The following is a 14329-nucleotide window of genomic DNA, read 5'->3' on the forward strand; positions in this document are numbered from 1 at the left end:
AGGACAATTATAAGATATCTCTAAATTTAAAGACACAGCATCCTTTTCTCCTTTGGCTTTCCTCTATGCTTTTATCAGGAATAAATAGTCCTTAATCAGTTGTAACTGAGAAATTCTAGCAGGAAAACATTTCTGCTCTTTTGATTGTGAGGTAGTTAATTTTTGTCTTACATTTCTTTACTTTCAAAACTTTATAAAACAAAAGAAAAAAAACCATGGAAAGCACTCAAATGTTTGTTGATTATGGATATTAAGAGACATTAGCGAATCTACCTGGTCTAGCCCTTAATTATACCTACAGACCCTTAGATTCTAATTCTTTCATGGAACTTTTAATTTCCCTAAGAGGCTATTATCCCTGTTAATAATTAAAACGTTTCAATGTTTAGGCATACACAGTGTCACAGTGTTGGCATAAAAATACTTTGTCATAGTCATTTGGGCAAGTTATGGGGAACGTGGCATAAAAATGCTTTGTCATGGTTATTTGGGCAAGTTAAGGGGAATACGAATTCTTGAGTTTTCAGGGAAGACTGATTTCAAATAGTCTATCCTGTTGTTCATCCAAAGTGTTTTGCATTTTACTAGAAGATTCGGTTAACTGTATTTCATACCAAAATTACTGGCAGATAGATGATGGCTTGGACTGACCATAGTTGAACAATGAGAAATGTAACTTTTTCCAGATATTTCTGAAGGCACACACACAGTCCATGGTTGGGTTATGTATTGCTAATAACCCCTCTAGGGCTCAGCTATCCTGTCATCTTGGAATTTTCTGACTCTTAAGATCTGTTGAGTTCACCCACATTCCTTCCTGTTCTATTTGCAGTGGAGGTCTGTGGAAGGTTATACATTCTCCCCTTGCCTATACTCTCAGCCTCTACATGTATCCCTAGTATTCAGGAAACTAAATTTCTGCACTTGTGAAAAGCAAAATGTGAGCTTACTGAAAGGCAGACATATAGTTGACCAAGGCGAAATAATTATTAGTACTTTAAATTTATCCTTACTTTCATTATATCAAAATACTAACTTGCTTAATACAATTTAAAGGTACATCACAGTTGTGACTCAACTATTTTTGCTTTTTCCCAATTTTAAGATAAAATGTACAAATGCATTAATATGGATACCTTAAATACTTAAAGCATTGTGAACCCACACGAAACTAGCAATAGGAGAAAGAAAAAGTGGTTTGAAAGAGTTTAAAACTAAGCTCTATATAAACGTGTGTGGGAGTAGAGTCTAAAAAAAATAAAACAGATGGTAACTTGAAAAATGGCAACGTTTAAGATATGGAAAATACTGAGTTGAAATAAAGTAATAAAACACTGGAAACAAGGTCACCAAATCTGCAAAACGGGAGCAGAAGAGTTTCCGAAAGATAGCGGCCCATTTAGGTGATGAACACCAGATGCCCAGTGTAGTTCAGTATAAACAAAAGTATTCTGATTAGCTTCAGGGGAGAAAGAGAAAAGAACCAGGTACCAAAGGTGGGAAAGCCAAATAGCCCTGAACAGACTGGGGCACATGGCTCCCTAACTGCCCCTGGGGACCTCCAGGTCTAAGGACAAGGTAGACCTCTATCCTCCTTTCTGTCAGTGAACTGCCGTCTGCAAGTGTTCAGTTCTTTGGGCCACCACCATGTGAGAGTGAACCACCTGAAACATTGCTCTTGGGCCCACAATCAGGCTGCGTTTCTCTAAGATAAGAAACAATCCCCAAAACACATTCTGTGAACAAGGGGCTACGAGAGTTGTAGGAAGTGAGCATTCTGAAGACAGGTGTGAGAAATCATCACAACCTCATCAACAAATGAAAAGTATCCTTCAGGAACCATGCCATTTCCTTCAGGAAGTTCAGGACATCGGTGTATTGTTGACCCTTACTTAAATCCAAAGTCCATTTCCCCAGCATAGCCAATTAGGCATTGCAGCCGAGGGCAGGGAGCTTATTCTTACTCTGGGTGGGGCTGTGAGAGCGTGGGGCAGGGGGGAGATGGGGTCGGGCGGGCAGCTTGCTCTGTGTTGAGCGTCAGTGTGGGAGTCTGTCTCCTGCCCTAATTTTAGTCCCGCCTCTAGGATCGGAAGTCTAGTCCATCGAGTGCTTTAATGAGTGTTTTACAGTCTGTGGAACATGAGGCTGAACACTCCCCGAGTCTGAGCGCATCGTTTATGGCAGGAGACAGATTTATTTACTGGACGGTCCAATAAAAGCCAAGGTATTCATAGACACAGCACTTGCTAGAGGAGACTTCGCTTGCTGTAGTCTAAAGAATTCCAGACTCTGAGTTAGTACAATCCCAGGGTTCTAGTCTTGGCCCTATGACTAATTTAGGGTTCTATGACTTCAGCTAAGCCCTTAACCTCTCTGGGCCTCCATTTCCACATCTGTGAAATGGAGGCGCTAAACTAAATGACCTCTAAGCCCCTTTCTGAACCTAACATTCTGGAATGACTGTGGACTGTGTGTTCAAAAGAGGGAGTAATCATGTTGGGATAGAATGGTCAGGAGTTTTCATGAGAGAAGTAGGGTGGTTTGCTCATTTTCTGCAAAATCTGATTTCTCAGTTGCAAAAATCCATAGTATAGATTGCAAATGGCCCTGGTAATCTCTGCTGCACAGATAACCACTGCTAGGAATTTTTTCTTCTGGACAGTATAAATGCTAATTATAATTGTTACTATTGCCATGTTAAGTGCCAATGATAATCACTACTAATTGTATTAAAATGGAACACTAAATGCATGTTTCTTTAACAAATTTAAAAAATTAAGATTGTATCCTGGATATCTTTCCACCATGCCATCACATATATATCTCTTTTTTTTTTTCATCAGTGCAGAGTACTGCATTGTATCTATAAAGTGTACTTCATTTAACCAGCGTATACTGACAACAGATACACTGTTTTTCTTTTTGATCACAAACAACACTTCAACAAAACTCCTTTGTATACTCAGCCCCAAAATTCAGTCTTGGCACCTCCTCCCTCACTTCCCACTTCCAATCCACCACCAGGTCCTGGTGATTTCACCTAATATCTCAGGAACCCAGCCACTTCTCTCTGTCGAATTACCTCCACTTTATTCAAGTGGAGATTCAACAACATCTAACGCAACAGCCCCTTACTTGGTCTCCTATCTCCCCATGTCTTCCTTCCAGTTTCCCAACTTGCAGCCAGAGATGCAAATCTTATTTCCCAGTTTATGACCTTCAATAGCTTCTCTCTGTTCCCCAGATAAAGACCACTGCCTCATAATGGTTCTATTGTCTATAATGCATAGACAGTCTGGAATTTATGAGTGTGTTTTTCATCTGCACTCTAGGATGTAGATTAAATTAGTTACCCCAGTCAGGAATACACACTTCAGAGATGGTTAGTAAGAATGTTATCAGAAGGCTATAATCCAGAGGTGGTCTCTATAGGTATGTTAGCTTTCTTACCTCCAATCAACAAAAAGGACTTGATTAATTAGCAAATAAATGTTAGAAGTTATTTTTCCTTGGTGAAATCAGTTTTGTGTAGGGTGTGTGGATTAGCTAGAAACAGCGTCGAGGCACCCCACTCTTGCACCAAATGGTACACGGTGGTGATCCAGTACCTGTGCCATTCCCAGGGGTTCCCGGTACATGTTTGTGAAAAATGCCTTGTCTAGTTCTTGTCGCTCAATTAAACCCTTAGGTTAGCTGAACCCTGCCTCAAGAGGAGTGTCCCCATCCATTTACAATGCTTGGTGTCAGTTTATTTATCTCTTGTAAAAATAAAATACAGTGTGTGTGGGAAAAAAAAAAAATGAATACAGTAAAAAAAAAAAAAAAAAAAAAAAAAGAGGAGTGTCCCATTTGCCTCTAATGAACTTTCCATGAAAGATCTACTTGGAGAAATGAAAAGAACACAACGGGGGACTTCACCAAGCTTACAAAACAGGCTGCACGATTATTTCGATTCCTGCTTACTAATCAATGTTACAATGTGAGGCTAGATTGGGCCTGAGATTGGCTTTGGAACCAAGTGTGAGGCTGTGGGGAAGGAGACCTGTACCCTCAGCCACCTCTAAATATTGGAGGTTTCAACATCCACCAAAAAAATCCTAAATCAGATTGGTTGAGGTCAGATTCTAGCACGTAGCTTACAAGACCCCACACGATACACCTTCTGCCACCTCTCCTGGAACCCCTCATGCTCAGGACACTTCCCAGAACACGGCCACCCTGAGGTGTGTGAGCGCGTGGTGTGCCTTCCCATCCGACGACCCCCTGTGCTCAGTCAGATCGCTCTCAGCCTTCGCAGCTGGGCGGGACGGCCCTTCCTGCCTCTCAGTCCAGCTCACGCTCCCATCCCACCCCCCACAGAGCCGGGGTGTCCCTCCCTGCGGTCCCTGTGGGAATGGAGGGTGATACGTCCGCATGCTGACTGCGCTGAGCCCTACGGGGACTGTGTCCAGGCCTGTATGATCACCTTTGTGTCCCCACCGCCTGGCGCAGCCTCCGTGGACGTTTGTTCAATAGGCAGCATTTAGATTTTAGTCTCCACGGCATCAGTATTAAAAAAAAAAAAAAAAAAAGAAGCTTTTTATGGCACTAGGTTCACTAAGTGGAGTGGGCCTTCCATAATGAAAACGTTTTATAATATTTTTTTAAAAAATCCAGCCACAATCCAATCCAACTCACAAAGTGAAGGATGAAGAATATTACAATATACAAAGGTGAAGCAATGACCCTTTCTTTTAAATGCTATACAGGCCAACTTAGCTCTGTTGAAAATCCTTCACGGACGGGAGGACCAGACGAGAGCCCCCTTCCTCATCACTCACTTCCGCATATTTCCTCGTTTCCTTTCATCTCAACACTTAGAGCAGGATTATTTTAGTATGCAAATAAGTTCTGCTTTCTCAAAGAACTCCATTTTTACTTTGTTTCCACACGTCAAGTCCTTGGCATCCTCCCTACTTCCCACTAATACAAACATGGAATATATTTCAGCCCAAACTTCTTTACATGTCTGAGGTCCGGGGAGGATTTATAACTACCCTTGGACAGATATTTAAGGAGATCATTTTATAGTAAGGAAAGTTATATATCTAGTTAGAAATTCCAGGGAAATCCCATGTGTTTAATTTTGAAGTTTCCTGTTGTATTTCGTGTGGCTTTTATCCAAGGTAAAGATGAGGTGAGCTGGGAGGAGAAATGCGCTGATTGAACACCTCCCCTATCCCGACCCTTCCTTGTATCATGTACCCCATAGTGCTGCGCTGGTCCAAACCTCTCATTTTACGTTCGAGAAAACTGAAGGCTACAGAGGCTGAGAATCAGATTTATTAAGCATTTACTAAGTGCAGACGCATGCAGCTTTACAGATAAGAAACTGAAAGCCAGGGAGGTTTCGGGAAATATCTGAGGTCCCGTAACAAATGGCAGAGTCAGGACTCAAACCTGTTGGGAGTCTAGCCCTCATTCCCATCTCTTCTGGGAGAGCCAGGCCTGACTCCAAAGAGGTCACATTTTTTCTTCCTCAAGACTCACTCGAGAAGCACCGTTGACCGGCTGGTTTAGTGATGGAAGAAAGTATACCACCACCCTTGGTTTCTTTTAAGGGCTCCCATAGACTAAACAGATGGTAAGCACCTGCAAACAGAGTGAGTAAAGACATTTAATGGGACCAAACATGCATATGACGCAGTCATCTGTGACTGAGAGGATGATTCTGACGATTTCTGTGTCTCACCCAGTCACACCTGCCAGTGGAGCCCTGCAAGGTGCTGGGGTGGCGAATTCTGGAGATTTCGTTTGTTTGCTTGTTTTGCTTTTTCTTTGTCTAATTAACTCTTACAGAACAATCGCCAGTCCAGGGTTGTAATTTCAGTAATTTTGTTTTCTCTAAAGCTACTTTAGCTTTTTATTTTTATTTTTGATTACATACAGGTCACACTCCTTTTGACCCATTAAACCTTTGACTGTAGGCAGGGTGTTACAAAAACAACCATCTAGCTCTCTCCACGCTAGTGGGCTGTGACTTTTCCACACCCTCCTTTGTTTGTGGGATCCCTCCCCAGAGCCACAGTTTCGCCTGTGCTTCAGCACCAGGAAACACTTGTCTTTTAGCTTTGAAAAGAGAAAGCGTTGCATCAGTTATAGAGACTGAACTCATTTTGTGGAGGAGGGATCAGGCCTTCATCAGCGGTCTTCTGGAGCTGGACCTCCGCCTGGGTTGCAGTGTCTCTCTGAAGCTCGTATCATATCCACTCCTAGAACATTTGGCTTCCTTCATCAAAACCAAATCCCAGTGAGGATCATAAAACTGTCCCATCAAGTTTAAAAGAGAATGCAGAGAAATTGTACTTTGTAAACTAAATCTCGACTGTGTAGTCAATTAACTCCGTTTTATAATTCTCTTTAGAAATGACGGTAGCAGGAAATGCATTTTGTTCCATGCTACATAGCTAGCAAACCAGGACTCAAACCCAGGTCATCTTGACTTTGAGCTCTCCCAACTTCCCCACACTGCCCATTAGAGGCTGGCACACACAATCATAGGGAAAGGAATTGCTTTGAAGTAGTTTAGTCAAAGAGTAGAGGACTGGGGGTTAGAAACAAGGGTTCCAGCCCTAGTTTTGCCTCCGACTTGTGGGGTATCTTTGAACAAGCCCCCTTCTCTCTCCAGGCCTCTGTTTTTTAATTTATAAAATGAGGTGTTTCGCTCAGTGAAGCCCCCTTCCAAGTCGGGATTCTATAATCTACAGATTATTTTAAAAGCCCCAGGTTAGTTGCTTAAGAAACAGGCTTAAAAATTTATTTAGAAAAATATTAAAATCTTTTTATCACTCAAAAAAATAAAAGGAAAAGGCAGCAAAATAATTCGTATCTTTTGAACTCTAAAGCGTGGTTTGTTGCTAATAGAATCAACACAGGGATTCAATGAAATAAGAAAATCAGGCGGGGGAGGAAATCAGTTTTTATGAGGCATTTTCAAGTTTCCATGAAACAGTTACTTCAAAGTCACAATATAAACTTTCAAGCATCTTTCTGAGGTTGACACAGTATATATGGGGGAAAAAATAAACCAAAACTTAATAAGAACCTGCTGTGTAAAAAATAAATAAAATTAAAAAAAAAAATAAACCAAAACTTAAAACTGATCAGACTGACTAATTGCCTCCAAAGACCAAATATAAAACCTGCAGAATGCTTCAGTGGATAGAAGACTGGGCTTGGAGTTAGCAGACTTTGGTTCAAACCTTGGCTGGGTGACATTGCTAAATCTCAGTATCCTTAACTGTGAAAGGGGCATAATAATTCTACCTATATAAATGTCACAGGACAGTTTGGGAAGGTTGAATAAACGGAAGAATTATATGAAGAACTGTTTCATTATAATTAATTGCCTGCCAAAAAAATTCTCTCACTGTGTGTGTGTGTGTGTGTGTGTGTGTGTGTGTGTGTGTGTATATATATATATATATATATATATATATATATATATATATATATATATATATATATATATGAAATTGGGGAAAGCTGCCTGAAAACAAACAAAACCCCAAACCACCGTTACCACCAAAAAGTATCTTCTTTTTCAGTAGCAAAGAATGCAAAGATAATGCCCCAACCTGAAGTTTGGGAAGCACAATTCAGAACTTGGCAGTCTAGAACCATCTTCACTTCCTCTCCTTCTTTCCTTAGAATCCAATTAGGCAACAAGCCCTGTGGGATGTGCTTTGAAACGGCTCCCAGACCGGACCTTTTCCCTCTATTTCCGCCATCCCTGCCTCGGTCTGAGCCCTCCCCTGGGCATGCCTCACAGCTGGGTTCACTGCCGCCAGGCTCTCCAGGCCATCCTCAGTGCTGCCTGATTAGCCTTCCTAAAAAGCCGACTCCCTCAGGATCCACAGTGATTCCATCAGTCTCACCCTATTTCCTTCTACTCCAAAAACATGCCCCTCCTCCAGTCCAGGAATTCCTTTACCTGCCCACAGACTCCAGCCTCAGGTCCTCTGCTCTTGCTCTTCTCTCTGCCTAGAATGCCCTTCCACCAGCCCATCTTATTACAAATCATTTCCCGCATGGTCCCTTTAATGCAGTGCTCCTCAGACTTCACCGTGCTTACGAATCATCTGAGGATCTTGTTACAATGCAGATTCTGATTCAATAGATCTGAAGTGGGGGCAAGACTGCGATTCTAACCAGCTCCCAGGTGACCACCATGCTGCCGGCCCATGGACCCCACTTGGAGTAGCAAAACCTATTGGCTCAGTGGGAGAAAAATGGGGAGGGGGTAGTTTTTTGGAGACATACAGACATGGGTTGGAATGCAATCTTTATCAGGCAAATATCTGCATCTGTAGAGTGGGACTATTACCCATTTTATGTTAAGTGATAGGAGGATCTTTTGACTGTAAATAGATACTATCCTTTTCAAATCTGTCTTTCCCTTAGCTCCCCTAAGCGCATCACCTTGTCCCCTACTATGCCTCTCTGATAATCCAGTTTCTCTTTACTCTGAATCTTAACTGGCTTGATTTCTTTTAGCACATAAATCAAGACAAAGGACTCTTAAAGTTAATTTTGTTCACATGGAACTCTGAGCTTATGATACTTTAATAATACCATCCTCCCCTGCAGCATCACACAGAGAGGCACAGGGGCAGAGCTGCATCATGGTTACAGACATGGGCTTTGGATCTGATCTTTTTTTTTTTTTAATATAGTTTTATAAATTATTTATTTATTTTTGGCAGTGTTGGGTCTTCATTGCTGCACGCGGGCTTTCTCTAGTTGCGGTGCGCAGGCTTCTCCTTGCGGTGGCTTCTCTTGTTGTGGAGCACGGAATCTAGGCGCGCGGGCTTCAGTAGTTGTGGCACGTGGGCTCAGGAGTTGTGGCTCGCGGGCTCTAGAGCGCAGGCTAGAGCTTAGTTGTGGCGCATGGGCTTAGCTGCTCTGCGGCATGTGGGATCTTCCCGGACCAGGGCTCGAACCCGTGTCCCCTGCATTGGCAGGGGGGTTCTTAACCACTGCACCACCAGGGAAGTCCTGGATCAGATCTGAGTTCCAATGCTGGTTCCATTGCTCACCAGCTATGTCCCCTGCCTCATGTGAACTAACACGTCTGAGTTTCAATTACTTCACCTGTAAAATTCTGCCTTCATCTCTTGTGTTGTTATGAGAATTAGTTAAGTTCTATAAAGTGCTTGGCCAATGCAGCAGATTGCAAAAATGGCCACAATTCTCCACCCCTCCCTGAATCCATACCATTCTCTAAAGACTCTGCAGTTCCCATCAAAAGGTAGAGTCTGTTTCTTCATAAGTAGATTGGAGGAGAAGCGACTTGTGTCCATTTCAGTCTAGGCCTCAAGGAGCCGTGCTCCCATGCTCCTGCTCACAACCAGGCTGAGCCAACATGTGACCAAGCCCAGGGCAGCCTGTCCAGTGATGGGAAGCAGGAGGCCCAGCTGCTCCCCAGAGGACTCAGCCAACAGTCAGCCAGCACCCAGAGGCAGAGCCACCTTGGTGACCAGAGACACATAAGGGAGCCTGGACAAGACCAGTAGATTCGCCAGGTCCAGACTGCTGACGCACAAAGTCATAAACTAAATCAATGGTGGTTGTTTTAAGCCACTATGTTATGGAGTGGTTTGTTATACAGCAATAGATAACTGACACTGTATATATGTAAGTAATTTCTCCATAAATAGTGGCTATTACAATATTCTGAGAAAAAGGTACAATGTCAACAGATAATGAATTTTCCATACCATTAAAATTTCTACTTTTTGGTCGGTAGTAGGAAGATGGCTGAACTGGAAATTGGGATTCATAGATTCTGGTCCCAGTAGCTTTTCCAGTTGGCAGCCATATGACCTTGGAAACATCATTTAACCTCTTTGAGCCTCCGTTTCCTTATCTGTAAATTAAGGTGGTCAGACTAAATGACTTTTAAGGTTTTTTCTAGCTCTAAAAAGGATTGAGGATCCATTTTTCCAAAAGGCAATACTTATTTCCTTGTTAACAGATAGTTCTGAACCCAACTTTTCTTTTCTCATAGACTTAGGATGTAATCACAGACACCCCTCCCTCTATTGCCTTCACTGCTCAGCAGTTGGTTGTGACTACGTATCACACTTATTCTAACAGCCATGCTCTGAATCTAGAAGGTGGACCTCCTTGCTGCGGACCAGGAACCCAGATAGCCAAGCTCATTAGGAGTCAAAAGATGAATAATGCCATGTAAGTTCTAGCCAGAATCGAAGTTATGTGGCTCTTAATTCTTTGCAGGTGCAGGTAGACTTCTTTTACTCCTTTCTAAGTTGCAATAAATATTCTGCAGGACTGAGGCTGTGCAGTGTGATCACTAAACAAGGAGGACACTGTTTTACAGCCATAAAGTACAAATCAAATCTGCATTTATTGCACATTAATGACCCAAGATATACAGTTATCAAATGGGGGGAGAAAGATTTAACACCAAAATTTAAAAAGTTTCAAAATTCTCATGTAGAGATTGACCCTGGAACTAATAAACAAGTAAACTGCAAATACATCCAAATACATTTGTATTAAAAAGCTATACATGTGGCAGTGACTAGAGTGGCTTTTCTTCTCTCACGGGCATTTAGTGCCTCTCACATACCACTAGTACATACATGCTCTAATAGTGCCCTCTGCAAATACAATACAGTCTTCCCTGTGACATACAGCAGGCCATACTGTGGCCAACTTAGAAGAAAAAAAAAAAAGACTGTTCCACTGCCCACTTCCATTACTGTTACACAATCAAAAGTCAGGGTGTTTTTATTCCTGGGAGGAATTAAGCTAAATCAGAGAATGTGTGTACAATCTGAGGGCAACAGTTTATCTTAACTTTGCCTTCAGATATATATAGTTAAGTCTGCATAAAGAAGCACCAGGTTGTTGAAAGTGTGAATAAAAAAATAGGCTCATTCTTTATCAAAAACTTTTTTCTGTGATAGAAACAAATTACGTGGGGCCCTAGAGTAGCTACAGTCAGTAAGGACAGCATTGTAATGAAACATGGCTTCTGGTTATCTACATGGAACACATGTATTTTGAAATGACATGTCAATTATTCAGAGACTTGAGTCACCTAATATTTTCTTTGAGTTAGTATCTTAAATACCTTTGCCTAAATATCTTTTGAATCAATTCACTTCTCTCTCCCCTCTAGTGGGGGTTTTCTTAGCAGCTGCCTTGCTTGTATCTTCCCCATTTCATTCTTCTCACTGCAGCCAGAGTGAATTTTCTAAAATACAGATCTGCTCTGCTTAAAATCCTCCAATGTCTTCTCTGAGGACTGTAAGACCCCCAAAGGCAAGAACTGTGTCCCTAGCACCTGACCAAATGTCTATAAACCCTGGCCAGGTCAGGGTTCCATTTAATTTTAGAAAGCCAATTGTACACAGAATAGAACAGAGTTCACTGTTTGCGGTAAAATTTGAGACATGATATTCCTCTTGCCTTATGTTAATACTATTGATATTTACTGCAGCTCAGGAGAGTCTTTTCTAAGATGCTTGATGACACTGAGTCAGTATTTTGAGTTTTTTTAAGTCTCTGCTTGAGGATACATATTCACATATTCATGTGAATTCATACATATTCATACATATTCATGACCCTTTAGGATACATACATTCATGTATGTATGATACAGACATTCATACATATTCATACATATTCATGACCCTTTAGGATAGGGTCATTTTGGTGATATATGGTCCTTTTGAAGATTCCAATCTCTGTGGGACCATGATATTCTCAGGTGAGAAGGGTGACAGTAGATAAAACATTTCATTTTCATTTCATTTTCTTACACAGCATTCAGGTGATAACCAGACTAAGGAAGGCTATAATGGGGTGACCTCGCTGACCTGCAGATGGGTCAGGGCTCAGGTCTATCCTCTCCCCTAGGACGAGCCTATCAACTCCTCTTTTCTATATATCTAGTAAGTCTATCTGCAACCAATAATCAATCTAATGCCCCAAAAAAAGAAAGAAAGAAAAAAAAAAAGGCAGGAGCTAGGTACTATTTTACCAAAAGCCAAAAAGATCCCAAGGTTCTGGGTTATTGAAAAAATTGTGGAACTAGGGGAATTTGAAACAGTCCAGGTAGAGGAAACCCAGCTACCAAAAGGCTGGTATTCAATTATTCAGAAACTGGGGTCCATTCCTGGAAGCACAGTCAATGGGCTCTCGCGGCACCAAGGGTAGGGCAGTTCCCGGAGCAAGGAGGGCAGTACCTGCTCTGCCCTTGGGCTGACACTGGATTCTGGCCAGAGCTCAGCCTGGTTATGTTGCCAGGCTCAGACAGGGACTAGGTGGAAAGTCAGGGGGGATTGCTCCATTCTAGGCTAATGAACATGTTTAGTTGATATGCAAGTCATTGTTTTGTTTTAAATTCCAGATATGCCAGAGCTCTTAGAACATAGCGAAGACTGGCCACCTTGATCTTCAGGTGTCATTAACATAGCTAAATCTTGAGAACCTCTGATAACCAGGCCCGGGGAACAGATGCCATGAGATAGGAGCTTATCACATACTTGCTGAATCAAAGAACAGGATCAGGATGGACACAGAGAGCAAAGAAGAGAAAGAAGCCTAACCTTGCCTTCTTCTATCAGTGTCTGCTCCATTTGGCCTCTGTGATCAAGGCAGCTTCCTATAACTGACTCCTCACACTTTAGAGAAATACAAATAACCCCAGAACTCTACTTCACCTTCAGAGCTTGGTTATTGTTTCAGTGATCTGCCTCATGACTGTTAGGATGTTCTACAGACCTGGGTGCTTAGCCTTAGAAGACTTTAACATGTCTCCTTCTTAAACTAGTGTTAACTGGAGGAGTCAATGTGAGAATAAGTGGCAAATACAGAATCTATTGTCTTTAAAAGCAGCACCCACTTTCCCCATCTTTCTCATTCAACTCTCAAGTGTTTCCAAAATAGCGTGTTTACAACCCCCCACAAGCCATGGTGAGAAGTGCCATCAGTAATTCTCTCTCACTGTGACAGGAAGAAAATAAACACCCTATTCTTTAATGCTTTGAACCACCTCATGGAACACTGATTTCCTCTAAATTCACTGGGCAAACATCTATACTGCAATGGAAAACAACATGTACTAAATTACTAAAGGGAGTTTTTGTTTTGTTTCTAAGGTGAATTACAGTGCTTGAGGAAAAACAAAACAAAACATTGATTTTTGTCTTTTATCACTGGAAAGTTTGTTCAGTGGTGGTTTGTGAAAATCTCACCTCATCTGGACTGCCAAGGTCACGGAGACCCAAGTAATCGACCTGGGAGATAACTTGCCTAATTATCAAATATTCAGCCAACAGTGTGTGACCATTTAACCGGCTGCACCTGGGACCCTCCTTCAACACGTGCTGCTTCCTAGTACTGCCGCCTCCCCTCCACCCCTACTCATCTCCACCCAGGTCGCCAGCGCCCCAAAAGGGGCAAATCCTGGGACCCAAGGACATTTCAAAGAGACAGCGGCGGTCACCTTCCATTTCCGTTTTACTTAAAAACATTCACATGCTTAAAAATGGGGGAAGGAGGGGGTACTTAGAAATAAGGGGGAAATCTTTTGCAGTTTTCCCAGTTCAAGTTCTCAGGCACTATTGAAAGTTCATTAATAAGATATTTAAAAACAAAAGTGTTTCACACACCAAGTAGACGCCAAGCTTTGCAAACTGTCTCGGTCTTTAGTTTGGGGGAGTTTGTAAAAGTCCCCCCAGCCTCACCCCATTCCGGATTTCTCCTCTTTCAGAGCCTTTGTTGAATGGCCTGACTTTCCCGAAGCAATCAAACTAAGAACTGCCTCACCTCCCCATACCCCACTTTTTTTTTTTTTTCCCACGGCAAAGGAAATAAATAAAAATGCCCCGTGAGAGAAGTAGGGGAAATCATGCCACAAAACCCGAGTTCCGCGGGAGTCAAGCGCCTGTGCTGCCCGCGGCGGGGCCCGGCGCGCGGGGCTGGAGACTGTCCCTACCTGGGGCCGGGCGGCGGCGGCGGCGGGGTCGCGGCGCCCATGGCTTCGCCGGCCTCGGGCGGACGCGCCGGGAAACTCCAGCGGCTCAGCGCCGCGGGGATGCGCCGCGCCCGCAACGGCCGCCCCGGCGCACTCATTGGGCAGGCGCGTCACGTGGCCCGGCCGGCGGGCGAGCCTCCCGAGTCCGCGTAACCCTTTACCTGAGCTGCCCGCGCCGCGCCCGGGCTTCCGGAGCGCCACCGCCGACCCCCCGAGCCCGGGCTGGCCTGCGGGGCGCACCCAAACAGAAAACCCCGGAGTTCGGCCTCTGATCAC

At 43.0% G+C, this 14329-nt stretch overlaps 1 protein-coding gene across 2 annotated transcripts in view; it reads right to left on the minus strand.

Annotated features, from left to right (window-relative positions):
- Window positions 1–14102, minus strand: part of C5H4orf19 (chromosome 5 C4orf19 homolog) — an 83419-nt gene extending 69317 nt beyond the window's left edge. The window contains exon 1 of one of the 2 annotated variants that reach the window (XM_059924147.1): window positions 14015–14102. The gene's annotated coding sequence lies outside the window, so the exon portion shown is untranslated. The remainder of the gene's footprint in view (window positions 1–14014) is intronic. The other variant, XM_059924146.1, reaches the window with a different exon arrangement.
- Between the last annotated feature and the right edge of the window lie 227 nt (window positions 14103–14329).

Source organism: Balaenoptera ricei, chromosome 5, assembly GCF_028023285.1.
Source record: "Balaenoptera ricei isolate mBalRic1 chromosome 5, mBalRic1.hap2, whole genome shotgun sequence".
NCBI classification, from domain to species: domain Eukaryota; kingdom Metazoa; phylum Chordata; class Mammalia; order Artiodactyla; family Balaenopteridae; genus Balaenoptera; species Balaenoptera ricei.